Genomic DNA, 19,908 nt, shown 5'->3' with positions numbered 1-19,908 from the left:
GTAATACTAATTGGGATGAAGATGAAAGTCGTACTGCCATGTTTTTACAAGCCATTCCATTCTTTGGCTTTAAGCACTTACTTATAGAAATAGGGAATCAGTGTCTGTTAAAATGCCTCAAACTCTACTAGCAGTATAAACATTATTTGTCTTATAATTGCTTGTAATTAGTTGCTTTCCAATTGCTACCATATTATTTTTTTCAATGTAATTTCAGTCTTAATGTAGAGATGAGAACAATGATACTGTAAAACCTTGTTAATTTGATGGAAGTTGATTCAAAATAATGTGGAAATTGAAGCAATTACTGATTCCCAACCAAATGGCTTATGGAATCTGTTTTAGAACTGAGAGGATCATAGGGGCATAGATTTATACTTGTAAGGGACCTCAGAGGTCATTTAATAATCCAGGGGGGATTTTAACCTGAGATCCATGAACTTGTTTTTAAAAAAAATATCTTGATAACAATACTTAAATGTTAATTGGTTTCCTTTGTAATCTCATATGTTTTATTTTAGGCATTTAAAAGCATTATTTTAAGATACAATGTGAAGACTTCAGCAGATTGCCTAAGGATCCAGGATATAGAAAAAGCATAAAAACTCCTGATAATCAACTCTCTCAATTTCGAGAATGAAAAGGAAGCCCAAATACCTGTACAAGGTTATGAAGCTAGTTATATCCTCAATAGTAGAGCTGGGATTAATATGTTACTTACTAGCAGAGGCTATTTTAAGTCTTGAAGCTGAGAATCTCCATGTACTTAGTTCTTAACTTGATCAGTTAATCCATGCATAGATAAACTCTATCTTAATCCAGACAACAATTCCAAAAAGGAATTTATTTCTTCTACCACCATTTGCCTCTCTTCCCCCCACTACATCCTTCATCAGTGAAAATGATGGTAATACCAATCATTTTCATCATTATTTCAGCATTCCCAACCAAAACCTCATTCTCTCATTCACTAGATATTTATTGAGCATGTCAGTACTTCCACATATCTAAAATGAAAGAGAATTGCATAGAATACTAATACTAAATAGTTTGAGAACTATCCAATGGCAAAGAGACCCCTGCTCAAATTACCTAGATCTGGCAGGCCCCTGAAAAAAGGCATTTTTAAATGACTCAAAAAAACAGCTCAAATGTCTTCAATCCCTAGTCTTTCTTGGTGTTTAAGAAGAATCAAATAAATAGGTAGAGACCCTTCATTAATGTTTGGAATAGACAAGTAAACCTGATTTCTTTGGGGAAAACAAGTCGATTCAGAAAAGAAAATGACTCAGAAGATCTTTTACACTAGACTTATTAAGTAAAATATTCTGACCTCCTAGAGGGAATCAGATCTACAGTCAGCTGTAAAATAGAATTAGATGTTTAGCATCACAATAGACCCTTCAGAATCATCTAATCTAACCAAATGATTTTTACATAGGAAGAAATTAAGGCAAAGAAAGGATGATTATGCTCCAGGTTACACAGAATGAATGGTAGCGCTAGAATTTCAATAGAGGTTTTACTACTCCAAATTCAGTATTCTTCCTACTATATTATGCTGCCTGTCTATGTGTGCTTGACTTTTGTATTTGTCTTTTTGCCAAGTAGAATATTATGGCTCTCTCATAGAGGTGGGACAGGATAAAGCCCTCGCTAAGCTTTTCTTTCTTTGAACCATATGTATATATATATGTATGTATACATATATATATATTAGATAACATGAAATTAGGAAAGTATAACTAACATGTTGGAAAATTAACTCAAGATCCCTAAAAGCTTTTTTTTTATCATGTTAGAATAATGGACTGAATCTAATAAAATGAAATTTAATTGGGATAAATGTAAAATCTGGCACTCAGGTTTAATAAACTGGCTAAGTAAGGCTGGGGAGAAATATGTGAGAAAACAAATGAACAATCAACCTGGGAGTTTTAGTGGACCCTAAGCTCAACATGAATCAAAATATGCCTCCCAAGGCAAAGTTGATATTCTCTTTAACAATATAGAGGTCAACTTATGGATTCTTGCTTATCTGCTTGTTTGTCTATCCATACATTCACCACAGAGTATCTCTAAATATGCCAGAAGCCTTTTAAAAATTCTCTTGCTATGTGACTAGCCAATCATGTATTTATCTTAGGATGTCTTTTATTCTCTTCCTTCTACGTAATTCTTTATTTCTAATAAATCATAGCCTGCTCACTATGCCCAGGTTCACCATTCCCTCCATCATGGTGACTTCCATTTTTGGTGAGTTTGTGTTTTATGCCTGTGAAAAAAGAGCTCCATTAGTCATGTTGGATGTGTCAGTTGTCAGATAATTTTAGGGTTGTGACTTTAAATCTAGATTTAAATGTTCGCCAAATAAAATTCTCAAGTCAGTCTGGAAATTTATGGTAATTTAATTAATACAGAGGGAAGGAATTTAAGGAGAAGGAGGAAAGAGGATATAGGATTTCTCTTACCTGGCCTATGCCAGCGGGAGTTTTAACCTCCCCCCCTTACCCGCCTAAGTCTCTGAAGAAGATTAGAGGCTTCTGAGAGGAAAAAGTTGGAAAGTAAAGGAGGAAGATTCAGCTAGAAACTCACTACCGAACCGGACAATAGTTTGTAGCCACACTAAGATGCTGAAAGGCTCAGCAAGAAGCTCTCAGCTAATTCTCCACCACTAATCAGGGAAAGAGAGAGAGTGTCCTTGAGGGATGAAAAATCTCAAATATATAGACCTTTCATCCTTGTGTCTCCTCTAAATTTTCACATCTACCAATCACATTAAAGGCTTTTTCTCCAGGGCTGCCCATACTTTTAGTTCTCATCTTCTTTGATTTGATTATATCTTTAGAGTTAACACTTCTTAGTTCACCTTTTGTGAGTTACTTGACCTTTTTTGTGATTAATTTAACCTTTATAGTTACTTAACACCTTTTTGTATTAGATCTAAAAATAGACTTAGATTAAAGTTCTAGCTTCACTCTAAGGTGAGAACTAATTACCTCCATTGTTCAATCAGGAGATTGCAACTTTATCTTCCCCTAAAGCAAGGTCTAAGTAGGGTGTAGTAGTTTTCAAAGTTCACACAGTGTCCAAGTATGCAGGACTTCCTTGGTCAAAATTAGGTCCAGGTTAAAGAGGTTCTTATGACCACTAAATTGCCTTTTCTCTTCAATATCACTGGAAAGCCTTGGGGTATTTCGCCAGGTCAGTGAGAAGCTCTGTCTGGGTGAGAAACTCAGGGATGAAGTGTTAATAGTGTGCCATAAAATTTAATAGCCATTGCAAGTATTTTGTCAATATAGGAATCTTTCACTACAAACTTATTTTATACAGACCAGAGAATCCAGTAGTTGAAAGAGACATTGGAGGCTGGTGTTGCCTCTGCAATTTCCACCCATTGCTGCTAGTTCTACTTTCTAAGGTCAAGTAGAACAAATGTATTGCATCTTCCATTTGACAGTCCTTCACATACTTGAAGACAGCTAATTATACAGATTTTTCCACCAGCCAATTATGTGCTACAGATACTCCATTGTCTCTTTTTCTAATTGGCACTTTTCTAATTTGGCAAATACTTTTTGTTGCCTTAAGTGCTAAAGGAAATTCAATATACTGGGAGAGGCCCCTGGAGTATATGACATAATCATTGAAATAGACTACTTCCTTCTTGGCAGGATTTGAAATACTGAGTTTATATTTCTGTGGATTTTTTACAAATTTCATCACTATGGGTGTACTTTCCTCTATCATGTAGAACCCATCCAATCAGCCTAGCAAAGATTCAACCCCCCCCCCAAAAAAAAAGAAAATGAAAAATGTTAAAGGTGGTGTGGGGAAGCAGATATATTGACATACTATTGATGGACCTGTTAATGGGTACAACCCCTCTACAAAGATACTTCCTAGCTATGTGATGCTGGGCAAGTCACTTTACCTGTTTGCCTTAGTTTCATCTGTAAAATGGGAACAATAATAGCATCTATCTCAGGGATGTTGTGAAGATCAAATGAAATAATTGTATAGCACAATGATACATATAGATACATAGTAATAACTGTATAAATATTAGTTACTATTATTATTATTATAAAGCAACTTGGAATTATACATGATAAATTATTCAATAGTGCAAGCCCTTTGCCTCAGCTATACTACTGCTAAGATAATACCCAAAAGAAATCAAAGAAAGAGGAAAAGTGTAATCTGGTCAAGTAAGGAATGGCTGAATAAATTGATGAAATAGATGATTTAAAGACCTATGAACTGATAAAGAATGAAGTAATCAGAAGAAGAATTTATACTATAACATCAATATTATAAAAATAAACAATGTTGAAGACTTTGCTGAGCCAGAACAATTTATATTATAGCACTGTAAAAAAAATTTTGAAAGTTATAAGAATTATGACTATGATTCTTCTAAATGGTTCCAAAGGAACAATGATAAAACATGCATTCCATTACAAAGAGGTAATGGATTTGGGGTATAGAATGATACATACACACACACACACACATATATATATATAGTATAATTATCTTTCTTGACTATACATATGAGAAGGAATCAAGAAATTTTTTTTCTCAATAGGTTCAGAAATGAGAGAAAGAGAAAATAGATTTCTCTTTTTTTTTAACCTGTACCTTCCATCTTAGAGTCAAGACCATATTTTGTCTAGAAAACCATCCTCCATGATTACCTTCCTATCGTCATATCAAATTTTGTACCTTTTGGAGATCTAATTTGGTGATTATCACTATACTTTCCAGCTGGTATAGCTAATCGAGTAACCAAGGATGAGGGGCATTGTCCCCAAATGAAGATGAAATTTGGGGGTCTTTGACACAAAACCTTAAGTCCTTTTCTCTCTTTCCCCACGGAGTAGCTTTTATTTATGGTTTTAAAAAGTCATAATTTCTCAATAAAATTCTATTATCACATCCTTTAAAGAAACAAAATTAACTTCTGAACTTAAAAAAACTAAATTAAAAGGACTTTTCTAATACATAGTAAAATAGAAAAAGATTAATGTACTTGAACCTATAGCTTTCTATTATGCACAATTTATTTTTTATTTTTAAACATAAATCCAATTTGTGTCTTTCAGAGATGTTTGTGCTTCTCTTTGGATTTTCTTCTGTTCTCACCATTAAAAAAATAAAAGATGCATTAATGACCCTTTCTTCTTTGCTATCCCTATGTTTTTATTTCTATCTGCTTCTAGCAGCAATAGCATCTAAAAGATACCTTTAAATCAATTCGGTGCACATTTATAAAATTCATACTTTATACCAAACACTGTGTTAGATGCTGTGACTAGAATGAGAAAAAATGGCACCAAATCTCCCCTCAAAAAAATTAAAAATCAAGTAGGGATGGAAAGGCTATGACATACCTAAATGGATACAATATAGCATACACAATAGGAACAAAAGCTAGAAAAAGTACCATTAGAACTTTGAGGAAAGAGAGATAACACCTGCCTGTGGAGAGGTGTCAGGAAAATCTTCCTGGATTAAAGTACCATCTGATTTAGACCTCAGATAAAGGAAGAGACTTCTACAGATGGAGTTGGCATAGGGAGAACTTTTCCAAACATGGAGGATTGTAAACCTCAAAATTTCTTAGACTTATAAATGTTGGAAAATTTCACCATTGGGAAATTTCATACTTGAAAAATTTCCTATTGATAGTGGGTCTTGGCTATTGGAATGTGAACCCCATTGGCATGAGAGTTTCCTCCTCCTCCCTTCTTAAGATTACTTTAGGACAGAAACCTTTTGCTGAACAATGGAAAGGACTTTGACCTATGCTTAAGCATAGAACAGGAATTTCTTTGAGTCATGATTGATTTTAGAATTGATACAATGGAGATACTTGGAATCAATCTCCACCCTACTCAGTCCTAACAGGATTGAGGAAGGGCTGCAGCATAGATCAAAATTTAATTATTCCAATCTCTACCCTACTCAGGTTAACAGGATTTAGGAAGGGCTGTAGCAAAGGATCAAAGATTTAATTATTTGAAAATATGACCTTCAACAGACATGTGCAAAGCCAGAGACCTCTCGGCGGTCCTGGGTTAAGCTAGAGCCTCCATTGGCACAGGGAAATTGATGGACAGTGATTGGTAGATGTGAGAACTGAGGGGAGGGAACTTGGATGGTTTCCTTAAAGATAGGGGGGTCTGAAGACAGAGGGTGGTGGTTGAGGAGTTTGTCGGAGTGGTTGGAGTGTGCTCTGAGAAGCTTGCTCTGAAGGAAGCTGAAGGTGGGGGCCTTTGAAACTGTTTCTCCATTTTGGTCACGTGAGTAATAGGGACTGATCTCTTTTCTTTGCCCCAGCTATCTAAGGGCTTGGGCCTTTTGGCCCAGCCTAAACAGAAGGGGTATTTAAGCCCTATTCCCTTCTCTCCCCTTTCTCTCTCCCTCTCTCTCTCTACCTCTAATTCCTTTCTTCCTCCTGTCTGTAATTAAACTCTAAAAAAAAAGCTGACGGCTGATTTGAGTTTTCATTTAGGAATTACATAGCTGAATTCCTTGGGGACCTTAAATTAATATATATTAGTCTTTTAAAGTGATTTCCTTGTCACAGGATAGAGTGAGAAAAGAAACAGATTCACAGAAATATACACTCTGGATTTCAAATGCTCCTGAGAAGAAGGTAGTTATTTCAATGATATATTTCTGGGACTTCACCTTGGACCTCCTTCTGTGTATATAATGGAGTCTCTCCTCACTCTGCATCTTGGAATCCTTGGCTCCTTTCAAGTCTTACCTTGGGTACTGCCTCCTATAGGAAGCCTAACATGATCCTCATAATTTATGGGCAGTAGTACCCTTCCCTCAGAAATTACTTTGTGTATACATTGTATATATTTTCCATTTAATTATCTGCTTTATATGTCCCTCCATCCTCTTCTCCCCCAACTCCTCCTCCAAGCTCCTCAAGGGAGGGGGTCTGGAGTTTGGGTTTTGGTTTTTGTATTTGTATCTCTAGTGACTAGGATAAAAAAGATTTTGTTGTTATTGTTACTTCATTCATAGCAGTAAGAAGTAATCACTGGTACCCTGATATCAAGAAAGGTGACAGAAAACCAAAAAGCAGATGCAGACTAGAAACATAAAATAGGAAGGAACCATTTAGTGTAGGGCCACAAACCCTACACACATAACGATTCCTAAAGGCATCACATTATGACAGGACAGCACAATCATTAATAACTCTAATGGTAGCCAAAGGCGAGATTAAATTATGCTCAACATCTTGAATATAAAGAAAGCATAGTTCATATTACTAATAGTAAGATAAATAGACATTAAGATAGTTCTGAAGTTTCCCCTCACACAATGTAAATTGACAAAAACAATAAAAACAGAATATGTTGGAGAGGCTATGGAAAAATAACAAGGATGTGCTAAACTAGCTCGAATAGGATCACAGACAATTAAGTTTTCTTTTTTTACATAATTTCTTTGCCCCCATTACATGTAAAAAGCAATTCTTTAGCATTCATTTAAAAAACATTTTTTTAGTTCCAAATTCTGATCCCTCCTCCTTCCCCTCCCTCCCCTCTCTCTGAGATTTAGGTATGCAAATCTGATAAAGATTTTACATTTGCTATCATGTAAAATATTTTTTCATATTCATTTTGTGGAAGAAATCTCAAATGAAAAGGAGAAGAAGAAGAGGAAGAATAAGGAGGAAGGAGGGAGGGAGGAAGAAAGGAAGGGGTCTGTGAATCCCTGTATTTTTTAAAAAACCTTTCTTTTTTCTTATTTTCTTTCGTCCTTCTCTTTCTTTCATTCCCTATATACACTTACCAATGAAATCATAATTCTCTGTATGCATGTATACATAAAACATATACATATACTTATATCTTCTTATCATTATCCTTTCCTTGAAGTAGGGGGGAACTCCAAAAGGTCAGCCTGTCTCTCTAGATAAAAGAAAAACTGTCCAGGATTGTGAGGAATAAAACTGGGGGGGTGGAGATGTATGAACAATTAGAATTGGGCCAATAACCTGGGAGGTTCCTCACCTGGCTGGTGAAAGAATCTGGGGGACTGACTCATTATGAGCGAGTAATAACTAGCATCTATATAGGTTAAGGTTTTGCAAAACCCTTGACTTGCATTATCTCATTTGAGTCTTGCAACAACTCTATGAGGTGAGAGCAAGTATTATGATCCCTGTTTAATAGATGAAGAAAGTGAGTTTCAGAAAGGTGGAGTAACTTGTATGTAGTGATAGGAGTGAAAGAGGCTGGATTCAGTCAAGATCCTTCTGACTACAGTAAATCCAGCACTCCATCCCATTATATGAGACTGATTTTTATTTTAGTAGTTAGAGCAACTGGCTAGTTCTGCAGTCATTCATCAGCTCCTGCAAGTCTGCAGCTATTCAGCTCTATAGAAGTGAGCTATGACTGTTGCTGAAGTGCCACAAATTCCAAGGAGTCCCAGCTATGGGGAGTAACAGACTGATAAGCTACTCAGCCATTATCTGTATCACCCATAGGTAGGGGGCATATTTTTGTTCCATTTGGTTTATCATATAAAGCTGAAGGTCTTGCTGCTCTAGAGGAAACACAAACTAGGAATTAAAGAGAACTGAACAGGCTTAAAGGAAGATCTTTGGAGGAAGTAAGAGATTTGATTCGTCTTGATTAGAAGAAAGAGCATAAAAATGCACCAAAAAAGCCCAATATATTGTCCAGGGAGGTTATTAGGAAGTGGAGCACAAAGCAGTAATCAAAAAGTCAGGAAAATTAATGTGGATTCTGAAAGGACATGCCACAAAATAGAGTGGTAGATAACCATAAAGTGTTAGTTTGTATGATATAACTTCTTTGCCTGGATTGGATGAGGCAACATCCAATTAGGATCATGTACAGGAGACATCTGCCCCTTGCTCCAGACCCGCTCTAGTAGTAGTCTATTTCAATGATATCCTCATATGATCCTTGACAAGTCTAAGAACGTCCTATTTGCTCAGACTGTTTGCTTGGACCTTTACCAATCCTCAATCCCATATTCCATATTCATAGTGTGGAAAGGAAAACTAAAGCAAGTTCTGGACTTTCTGCCACTGAATTGGAAACAACAGCAGGTGGAATGTTAGAAAGAAGATATTGACAAGACTGACAGTTGGTGGGGGGAGGGGCAACTGGGAGTGGCAGTTGGTCTTCTGACTAGCACTTCCTTCCTGGCCCTGGAAGTGGAAGGAGCTCTCTCCCTGTCTCTGGATAGAAGTGCCTCTATTTCCTGATTTTCCCAACGGTGTACTTTCCCTGGATTCTTATGATCGTGTCATCAACATAAGGACTTAAGGGAAGCAGTTTGTACTGTAAGGCTGGTCTTTAGGGGCGTCAGCCTGAAGAGACAGGCCCACCCAGCTCTGAAAGTCAGAACTTTTCTTCCTCTCTCTGTCTACTGCTAAGACTTTTGAAATTAAGAAAGCTAGCACAGATATAGCATAGACAGGAAAAAAAAAAACCCAACCCTCCACCAGCCTGTGAGGCCTGGCCTCAGTTCAAAAGCTGAAAGAGACTCAAACCTCATCTAGGGACATCCCTATTCCCTCTTCCCTGATACCTCCCCATTCCAAACTTGTTATTAAAATTTATCTATTTGAATATCACAGTCAAATAAGAGGACTAACATTTCAGGGGACATAGTGGGAGCAGAGCCTCAGGATAGCTATTCAACTATGAATGGTCCTTATTGGACCCCTACTGGGCGACCTTAGTCTAGGGGGGGAGGCTTGTCCCTCAGGAGGGTCCTGCTTACCTGCTCTGGGGTATCTTCCACATCAATCCATAGAGAAGACATCCCCTCAGGCTATCATAAGTGGCCATTTCTCAGGAACCCCATTTTTCAAAAACAGACTCTTTGCCGGGCTCTCCTTTTACCTCACCAACAGCCATGTTCCCTCTCTCCCTTCAACTCCTCCATCCCCTGCACAAAACCTTCAGTATTCCCTGTTATTCAATCAAACTCATTTTCCCTATAAATATTACAGTAGGGATAGCTAGGTGTCTTAGTAGCTAGAGCATTGGATCTGGAGTTAGAAAGACAGGAATTCAAATCTTGGTTTAGATCAGTGGCTCTCAAAGTATGGTCTAGAGGGAGAATCTTATGAGGTAAAAACTTTTCTTAATAATACTGTTAACTTGGAAATAACACAGAACTACTAAAGTAGTCAGAAAACCAAGTCTTTAATCAGGAAAGGGAGAGGTCCAATATTTGGCAGCTACAGAGAGCCCATCTCCCAGAACTACACAGGGCCTACACCCAGGGACTCTGGGAACATATCTCTGGGAGAAGACACTCTGCTAGGTGCTTTCTCCCAAGAGTGACAGACCTTGGAAGTCTTTTATACTTTCTGCAGAACTTAGTACAACAAGCACACATAGACAAGCTGCAAGCAGGCTGCAAAGAGGTTGCAGCCAGCAGATGGGGTATCAGGGAGTGGTCAACTATAACAAATACAAAGGAAAGGGTCAAACCAAGAGCTGGGCTTCTTGAGAGAAGATTTTAATACAATGGGAGAATCTTCTAAAACAAATAAAGGTACTGTATCTCTAAACTAATAAAACAATACTTATTTTATAATATCATCCCCACCATACTCAACATTTGACTATGTCTACTAATCTCACTCAAACTAGGGTCCCCAAACACTTTAAGGTCTATAGTTCAGTCCAAAACAAGTGTGTCTGGTACTTGAGTTTTCAAGGCGGCAGGGGCAAACTTGGGGTCTCCAGATTTCAAGTTGACAATACTGTCATTTTAATTTCTAGTACAATATTAGAAATTAACTTAATTTCCAATACAACATTTCCAATAAATTCCAATACAACAAAAATGTATTTCTAATGAAATAAATATTATAATTTGCTTTTTTGTAAAAGGACAGCTAGGTAGTACAGTGGATAGAATGCCAGGTGTAGAATCAAGAAAACTCATCTTCTTCAATTCAAATCTGGCCTCAGAAATCATTTAACCCTGTTTGTTTTACTTTCCTCATTTGTAAAATGAATTGGAGAAAAAATGGCAAACCACTCCAGTATCTTTGTCAAGAAAACCCCAAATGGAGTCACAAAGAGTCAGATATGACTGAAAAGAACGACTGACTCATAGTGACATTATTTTTAAAATATCGTGCATTAGCTATAACACCCACAAAAACTTTTTGGGAGGGTCCTCAATAATTTTTTTTTTTTCTAAATCCTTAACTTCTGCCTTAGAATTGGTATTGAGTTACAAGACCGAAGAGTGGTAAAGGTTAGGCAATTAAGGTTAACTGACTTGCCCAGGGTCATGCAGCTAGGAAGTGTCTGAAGCTAGATTTAAACCCAGGTCCTCCCATTTCCAGGCCAGGAGCTTTATTCACTGAGCCACCTACCTGCCCCTTATAAAAGAAATATTCACATAGACAAAGGAGAATAGGTTACAGTGTCCAAAACTGAACTTTATCCAGTCACTCTTTGAGAAAGAGTCAAGATCTTTATATGAAATACTCTCTTTTCTTGAGAAAATATCTAGGAGATGCCTTGAAAGTCAACATGATATATTGGCAAATAACACTGAACAAAAAGTAGTTGTGAGATCTTTATGACTTGGGTCAAATAAATTCATCTTTGTGAGCTTGTTTCTCCATATAAAAAATGAAGGACCTTGAAATAGATTATTTATATGGTCATTGTTAACTTGGAAAAAACACAGAACTATTAGAGAGTCAGAAAAAGCAAATCTTCAATCAGGATAGGGATAGGTCCAATATTTGGCTGCTACACAGAGCTCAGTGCCAAGATCTACACAGGGCCTACACCCTGGAGACTCTGGGGATGTATCCCTAGGAGAAGGCACCATGCTAGATGCCAGCTTTGAAGAAGGACAGAACTTGGGGATCTTTTATACCCTCTGGAGAACTTGGTCCAGCAAGCCTGCACAAACAAATTGCAAGTAGGCTGCAAAGAGGTCTGCAGCCAGCAGCTGTCCTATCAGGGAGCGGTCAACTTTAATAATTACAAAGGAAAGGGTCAAACTAAGAGCTGGGCTTCTGAGAAAGGACTTTAATACCATCACAGAAGCTTCTAAAACAAATAAAGGCACTCAACATTGGGACTATGTCCACAGATCCCACCCACACTAGGGTCCCCAAATAGTTTAAGGTCTATAGTTCAGCCCAAAACAGGTGTGCCTGGTACTGGGGTTTTTCAAAGGACAGGGGTAAAATTGAGGGTCTAGATTTCACGTTGACAGTTATGTTTAAAGTTCAATAATTTAGGAGATAGATGAACTTCTAGGAAATGAAATATGTCAGTCTCTAGGTTGGCCTTGGTCTTTTCCCATGATTTTCACATAAGAACAAGATTCTACAGAATGACTACAACCAAATGACCCTTTATTTCATGTAGAAATAAAACCTATGTAAAACATCACAAAGTCTTACTTATAGCTTGTCCAGTGCATTAATTATATGGGTAACTTTTTTGATTCTACTATTCCAAATTTGTGACTACAATATCTTCTGAATTAAAAAAAAAACTTTACACAAACTAGAATATCAATGGGGCACCCTATAGGTGTGCCTTCTAACTTCTAACAGGGATCAATATTTCATCTTCAAGGTGTTCTTTGGGTCTACATCCCCTATAGTTATAGCTCATGAGCATCCACCTTTCAATGATCATCCCAATGGCACAACTAGTTAAAAGCAAAGTTATTTTGTAAAGTAGCCTAATAAGAAACGTAGTAACAAAAAAATTTCCCCCATAAACCTGGGACATAGTCTCCCACAAATATGCACATTAATGAGAAGAATGGGCATATACAGGCAACATACATTGGAGGGCACACACACTGGAAAGATGTGTAGCCAGAGAATATTCTTGTAGGAGCAGTTCACTCCTCTGTGCAGAGTTGCTATTATGTTCTAGTGATGTCATTGTGTTGGTCCTACTGGTTCTTATGAAGATTGGATTTGGCTATCCCCTGATTGTAACAATGAGTGGGAGGTCTGTGACCCACATGTGAAAGAGTGGGTGATGAATCAGAATCAACTGACTGCCTTCTGGGCAGTCCTAGAACAGAGTGTCAGCTGGGATTGGTAGACATAAAGATTAAGGGAAGTGACAGAAGAAGAAAAGTCTTTAAAAGAGAGTGACAAGGGCCTGAAGGGTTCTTCTGGAAGTTCAACTTGGACTTCCACTTCTGCTGGAGTTCTATTGGCAGTTCTACTGGAGTGGAGAATAATACTTCATTCAGAAGAGTGCTGACTGGACCTGTTTTTTCCTGGTGACCCTGTTCCTTTGATCTGACACGTGGTGAGTGTAAAGGCTGACTCCCTTTCCCTTAGCCTTTCTGGAGACACCAGCCTCTGGAGAGGCCCATCATCTTGAGAATCTTTCCCCTTGGCTGGGGCCTCTGAACTCCTGCCTGGGTCAGAGGAGGCTGGAGCAGCTTTCTCTCTCTTTTTCTTCTCTTTCTCTCTTCCTTAATATCTTCCCTCTTTATTGTAAAATAAACTACCATAAATTCCATTCTGACTTTAGTAATTCATTTGGGATTTACTAATTAAATCCTTGGTGAACAACTAAAAAGTTATTCAGTCCAACCATAAATTTAACATCCTGCATCCTGCTAATATTATATAGTCTTTGTTGGACACCTTATTTGGCTAAATGCATTATTCTAGTAGATACTGCTTAGTCAAGCAGTTTTCCAACACTCAGCACTACTCTACTGCCTTCAACTCCTGGGTTACCCAGATGGCTATCAAGAGTAGAGCTGGTGATGCCATGCTTAAAAAGCCATAGAATTTTACCAACTTTTCTAGAAGAGGTAGAAACTCTCTCTTACTACCAACAAAAAAGCCTTTCCTCAGGTCTTTTTGTTCATTTCCCTCAAGGAGTCAATTCAACTCTGATTTTCTCATTAGTAATGCTTAAAAATCTTTCTTCATTCAAAATCCATTTTTCCTTCCCTATACTTAAAAAATATAAGTTGAAGAGAAGGTGAAGTTTCTTCATCCAAAAATCACTACTGTGTTAATAAGAAGGAGTTTCTTCACCCCCAAATTACTACTATGGTAAATACAAAGTTGCTGAAACTTTGATGTTGTCTTCAACTTTTTTTCTGTCTCCGTATCTCCTGTGCATGTTCCCTTCTTTCCACCTCTACACCCACCATAGATCCAGTCCTTAACTCTGTTCCAGAATTATACTCATTATAACTTAAGTAAGTTATTATTATCTGTAAACTTTTATCTTTCAAAATATTGTATTCTAAGCTCTTCTACCCTTTCTTTATAGTAGTAACTTCTAAGTGTTTATGTTTTTTGTCTGTGGTTTCTTTATACTTTGACTCTTTCTTTTTGGCTGTTCATTACATTTTTTTTCCCCTTTAACTTAAAAGCTCTGAATTTTTACCAGAATATTCTTGGAAGTTTTCATTCTAGGTTTCTTTCAGAAAATAACTGGTGGATTAAAAAAAAACAAAACCCTTACCTTCTGTCTTAGAATTAATACTAAGAATCCGTTCTAAGGCAGAAGAGAAGTAAGGGCTAGATAAGGAGGGTTAAGTGACTTGTCTAGGGTTACACAATTCAGAAGTGCTTGAGACCAAATTTGAACCCAAGTCCTCCTATCTCCAGTCCCATTTCTCTATCCACTGAACCACCTAGTTGCCTCAGTGGATTTTTGTCTATATTCATTTTGCCTTGTGGTTCTAATAGTTCTAGGCAATTATCACTTGCAATTTCTTTTTTCAAAATTTTTATTTATTTAGAATATTTTTCTATGGTTATATGATTCATATTCTTTCCCTCCCCTCCTTCCTCCCCTCTCCCAGAGCCAATGAGCAATTCCACTGAGTTATACATGTATCATTGTTCAAAACCTATTCCCATATTATTAATATTTACAATAGAGTGATCATTTAAAACGCGATCCTGGATAATGAATTCTAAGAAATTACAAATGAGAAGAAAAACATATGATTGATCACATGGTTCAATGGGTATATGATTGGGGATTGTGACTTTAAATGATCATTCTATTGCATCACTTGGAGACTCTCCAAGCTGGTAGTCTCAGAGCACTGTGTTTGCCTTTCTCTGGCTTCTCTGAAGATATCCCTTCCTCAGTTCTTGCCTGTTTCTTTTTAATCTCCTTTAGTTGATTTAGGAGAGTGAAGGTACTCAAGAGAGTTTCTTCTTTTTCCCCTTAATTATCTTTTTAGCTGAGGCTCTGAAAGCCTGAAAAACAGGGGAGTTGAGCTGTTCTTATCCACTTTGCTATCTTGTGTGGAATCCCAAGTAGTCTTTTGACTCACATGCCCAAAGTTATTATGTAAAGACTTCATAGCCATAGGGGGAAAAGGCCTTGAATGCTTCTGATATATGTAAAAACAGTTACAATCTAGTACCAAACTCCATTGCATAGCTCCAACTTCTGTCATTATCTCAAGGGTAAGGTAACCTCTGGGGCAGCTAAGTGGGTGCAAAGGATAGAGCACTCACCCTGGAGTCAAGAGGACCCAAATTGAAATGGAGCCTCAGACACTTTTTAAAAGCGATCCTGTGTGATCCTGGGCAAGTCAGTTAACCTTGTTTCTCTCAGTTTCTTCATTGTGAAATGAGCAGGAAAAGGAAATGGCAAACAACTCCAGTATCTTTGCTGAGAAAACTCCCAAAAGGAGTCACAGAGAATTGGACACAACTAATACTAAACAAAAATAACAACAAAGTGACTTCTAGAAAATGGGTCTTGGCTTGCATTACTTTTGATAGTCCTTCCTTATCTACCTGAACTGTCAGTCAGTTGTCTAATGTCACCTGAGGCAAGGGGTACTGGCTAGATGCAACGATATTCACACATTCCGGAGATATATCCTGTGAGGGAAGTACAAGTTTATTTCAATTTGACCCAGAATCCTGGGGATAACAGATAATCTTCACTCCTTCTACAGGTAACCCTAAACTTTCAGTGTCACCTGGCTTGCTAACAGAACATCTTCACATTGGTCTTTCTTGGCAAGTAACTCATAGTAACTAAGAGTATTTCTCATATCTGGCAGATAGCTCACATTGTAGAACTGATCAAAATGTAGATCAGTGAGTTATTGTCCATCTGTGCTTGAAATTTAACCATAAACATCATCTTTGAATCTTTCAGTAATATTCGTTTCACAGCAAAAAAACAAACAATGGAATACTAAATCGTATTGTCATTAAGTCCTCTACTGGCAAATTAACAGGTTTCTGGTGATCATTATTCTTCTGATACAGAAATATTTCCAAGTTTTCCAAAAGTCCCATATGGGGGTAAGGAGAGAAGAGAAAAATCCCTCAACTTGCTGTCTTCTGATGGAGGCACAAAAGGAAAAGCAAAGCGTGATTCCCTCTCAGGCTATAATTCTCCAACCTTGGGTCTCCTCTAAACTGTCTGAGATCAGACTACTTGAAATTATTCCTTGCCTTGGCTGACTCTTGAACTAGCTAGCAAGCTAGCTTTTTAAAGACCAGCTGGGATGTGGCTTAAACTTGGTTAGTCAATGCCCTTTAAATTCTGTCAAGCAAAAACTTTTTCATATTTTTAAAGAGGTAAAAGAGTATAGATGTATCATTGAACTTTGTTTAACTTTTTCTCTCTAGTTGTTTGTGTTACCTGACCCTTCTTTGATTTCATAAACTAGGTTGGGAGTCAGATGGAGAAGAGTCAATTCTTCAATCCTGACCAAATTCCCAATGCTACATTAATAAAGGTGTGGGTTTTGTTTCTTTTACTTTCCTTAGAACTATGAATTTCACCATTGACAACACTTTCAATTATTAGTGCTTTATAGTTACACTATATACATTATATCATTGAATCTGTTAAACAACCCTGCAGAGTAGTTAAGCTATGTTTTAAGTGAGAGAACTGAGATTTAGAGAAGTTAAATGATTTGCCCAAGATTATACTGTCAAATGTGGAAGCTAAAACTAGAATACAGAGTTGATTTCTAGTCTGGTGGGTTTTTCACTACACTATTATTTGAAGAGTGAAACTATATTAGTATGATTAATTTTCTTAGTATCCTAACTGTTTATTAGTTTCTCTGTAGTGTAGGAATGAAAGAAAAAGCACTTTAAACTAAATATTAAAATTTCTCCAGTCTAGTTTTTTGTGATTTTTTTCCTACAAAATATTGCCTTTGTCTTCATATATCCTTGTTATTAAAACAAAAAGACAGATTAACATTATGAGTGTAATTTAGATATCAAGAACTGGTAGATATTTTTTTTGTTGCTAATTATGACACCCATAAAGACGTGAAAGCATTAAAACTTTAGGGGATGGAACAGAATATGGCATATGAATGTAATGGAATATTTTTATGCCCTAAGAAATGATGAAAGGAATGAATTCAAAGAAAACTGGGAAGATTTGTATGAACTGATTCAGATTAAAATGAAGAGAACTGAAAGAATAGTATTTAACAAGGACTGTGACCATGTAAAAGAAAACATCTTGGTGTAAGATTTAAATTAATGTCCAATATTTCAAGTATTACTTATATGAAGTTTATTATCTGACAAAATAGAACCTAAGTTTTTCTACCTGCTCAAAAATTCCACTCCACCAAAGCTGCAACAGGAAGATAAGAGAGAGACAGACTCCTACCCAATTTATATCCTGTCTACATCAGCACATAATGACAGAAAGTGAGTGGGGTTCTGGGAATTGTAGTTTTGGTAGGTATCATAGTTTTGCTGGGAACTGTAGTTTTGCTGTGGTTTGTACTGTTTAGATTAACAGATTCTAATTACACAATTGTCCCTTGAGATCCTTTGGAAGACTAGTCTCCCCAATGGATCTTGTAAACATAACCTACTTATAAATTACAATAATTTGGGGATAAAAAGGAAAAAGAACAAAACCAATGATTGTTAAGCTCATTGACAAAAAGCCAATTAGGGGCAGTCCCGTTCGGCATAAAAGCATGATGCAAAAAAGCATTTATGCATCAAGCATAAAGCTTGAGCATAAGCTGGCCCTTACCAACAAAAAACAAAGCAGAAACAAAAGGATACTGTTTCAAAAATAGACTTAACTCTATAAGAAAAGACATTTATATTTTATGGGAAAAGTTTTGGCAGGTAGTTTGTGGATAATGATAGTGATGCAAAAAAAAGAAAGAAAATGTCACTAATAATTTAACACATATAAAGAAGAAAGCACAAGAAAATGCAGGAGAAAGATTAACAGGGATATGTTGTCTCAGTTATATGAAACTAAATATATATATGTAGCATACATATACACATACATATATTTAAAATAGCAAGTTGTATACAATAGATGCATAATTTCATATATGATTCTTTTTTTATTCCTTGTATATAAGAATGTTGATGTTTGTGAAATTCATAATAAAAATTAAATTAAATTTTAAAATGTCCAAACTCTGAGATACCTTCTTTTGCCTTGAGAAATATAGTGGTTATTAAGGTAACCCTACTACTTATTCTAATTAATCTTATAATTTTATTCTGTGAAGATTGGATTTGGCTCTCCTTTGATTGTAACAATGAAAGTACTTAGCACTTCCTTGATTGTGAAGATTAAATTGTAATCCCCTGTCTATTTTTTGATTTAATCCCCAAAGTGTAAACATTATACTTAAATTTGAGTATAGAGATCTGTCTATTTTTAGATATTAATCCCCAAAAGCATAAGCACAGTACTTAAAGTTGAGTATGGAGAGCTGCCATTTTGGATTTAGTCAAAAAGGTACAAATACCCATCTCACACACGAGTGGGAGGTCTGTGACCCACATGTGAAAGAGTGGGTGATGAATCAGAATCAACTGACTGCCTTCTGGGCAGTCCTAGAACAGAGTCTCAGCTGGGATTGGTAGACATAAAGATTAAGGGAAGTGACAGAAGAAGAAAAGTCTTTAAAAGAGAGTGACAAGGGCCTGAAGGGTTCTTCTGGAAGTTCAACTTGGACTTCCACTTCTGCTGGAGTTCTATTGACAGTTCTACTGGAGTGGAGAATAATACTTCATTCAGAAGAGTGCTGACTGGACCTGTTTTTTCCTGGTGACCCTGTTCCTTTGATCTGACACGTGGTGAGTGTAAAGGCTGACTCCCTTTCCCTTAGCCTTTCTGGAGACACCAGCCTCTGGAGAGGCCCCTCATCTTGAGACTCTTTCCCCTTGGCTGGGGCCTCTGAACTCCTGCCTGGGTCAGAGGAGGCTGGAGCAGCTTTCTCTCTCTTTTTCTTCTCTTTCTCTCTTCCTTAATATCTTCCCTCTTTATTGTAAAATAAACTACCATAAATTCCATTCTGACTTTAGTAATTCATTTGGGATTTACTAATTAAATCCCTGGTGACCAACTAAAACATTATTCAATCCAACCTTAAATTTAACAATTCCATTAGTTTGCCAAATGAGAAAGTACCAGTGTTTATAGGACCTTAAATTTAGAGCTCATGGGATGAGGTTATCTTGTCTAATTCCCTCATTTTATAGATAAGGAAAGTGAAGTGAGTAGAAGTGAGGTCACACAGTTAAAAAATAATAAAATTGGAATCCAGATCTAGGTGTTAGGACTCTTAAGTTCAATGATCTTTCTCCAACACTGCTTTCCATATTTAAAGGATAATGCAATCAAGTCTGTAATTATATGTGAGTAAATATGATGAAACATTTCTTATTCCAATTTCATAAATATACTCATGTTAGTTTATTTTCTTGGTTTATACAAAGTTCAAATCACAATGGATGAAACTTTTTCTTTCTTGAATCACCTACATAAAACCTTTTTTTAAAATCATTCCAACTGCTAGTATCTCCCCCTCAAATTATCTTGCATTTATAGGCTTATTTTGTATATGCCTATACAT

At 36.7% G+C, this 19,908-nt stretch overlaps 1 protein-coding gene across 3 annotated transcripts in view; it reads left to right on the top strand.

Annotated features, from left to right (window-relative positions):
* The window catches only part of LOC100022260 (non-histone chromosomal protein HMG-14-like), a 108,381-nt gene that overhangs the window by 60,910 nt on the left and 27,563 nt on the right, over window positions 1–19,908 (top strand). Inside the window, exon 3 of one of the 3 annotated variants that reach the window (XR_008915875.1) lies at window positions 5,109–5,516. The exons of 1 other annotated variant lie outside the window; for it this stretch is intronic. The gene's annotated coding sequence lies outside the window, so the exon portion shown is untranslated. Of the gene's footprint in view, window positions 1–521; window positions 4,365–5,108; window positions 5,517–19,908 lie in introns of those variants that run through there. One more of the 3 variants, XR_008915873.1, reaches the window with a different exon arrangement.

This window comes from Monodelphis domestica, chromosome 2 (genome assembly GCF_027887165.1).
Source record: "Monodelphis domestica isolate mMonDom1 chromosome 2, mMonDom1.pri, whole genome shotgun sequence".
Classification (NCBI taxonomy): domain Eukaryota; kingdom Metazoa; phylum Chordata; class Mammalia; order Didelphimorphia; family Didelphidae; genus Monodelphis; species Monodelphis domestica.
This window is presented reverse-complemented; position numbering and strand designations above follow the sequence as displayed.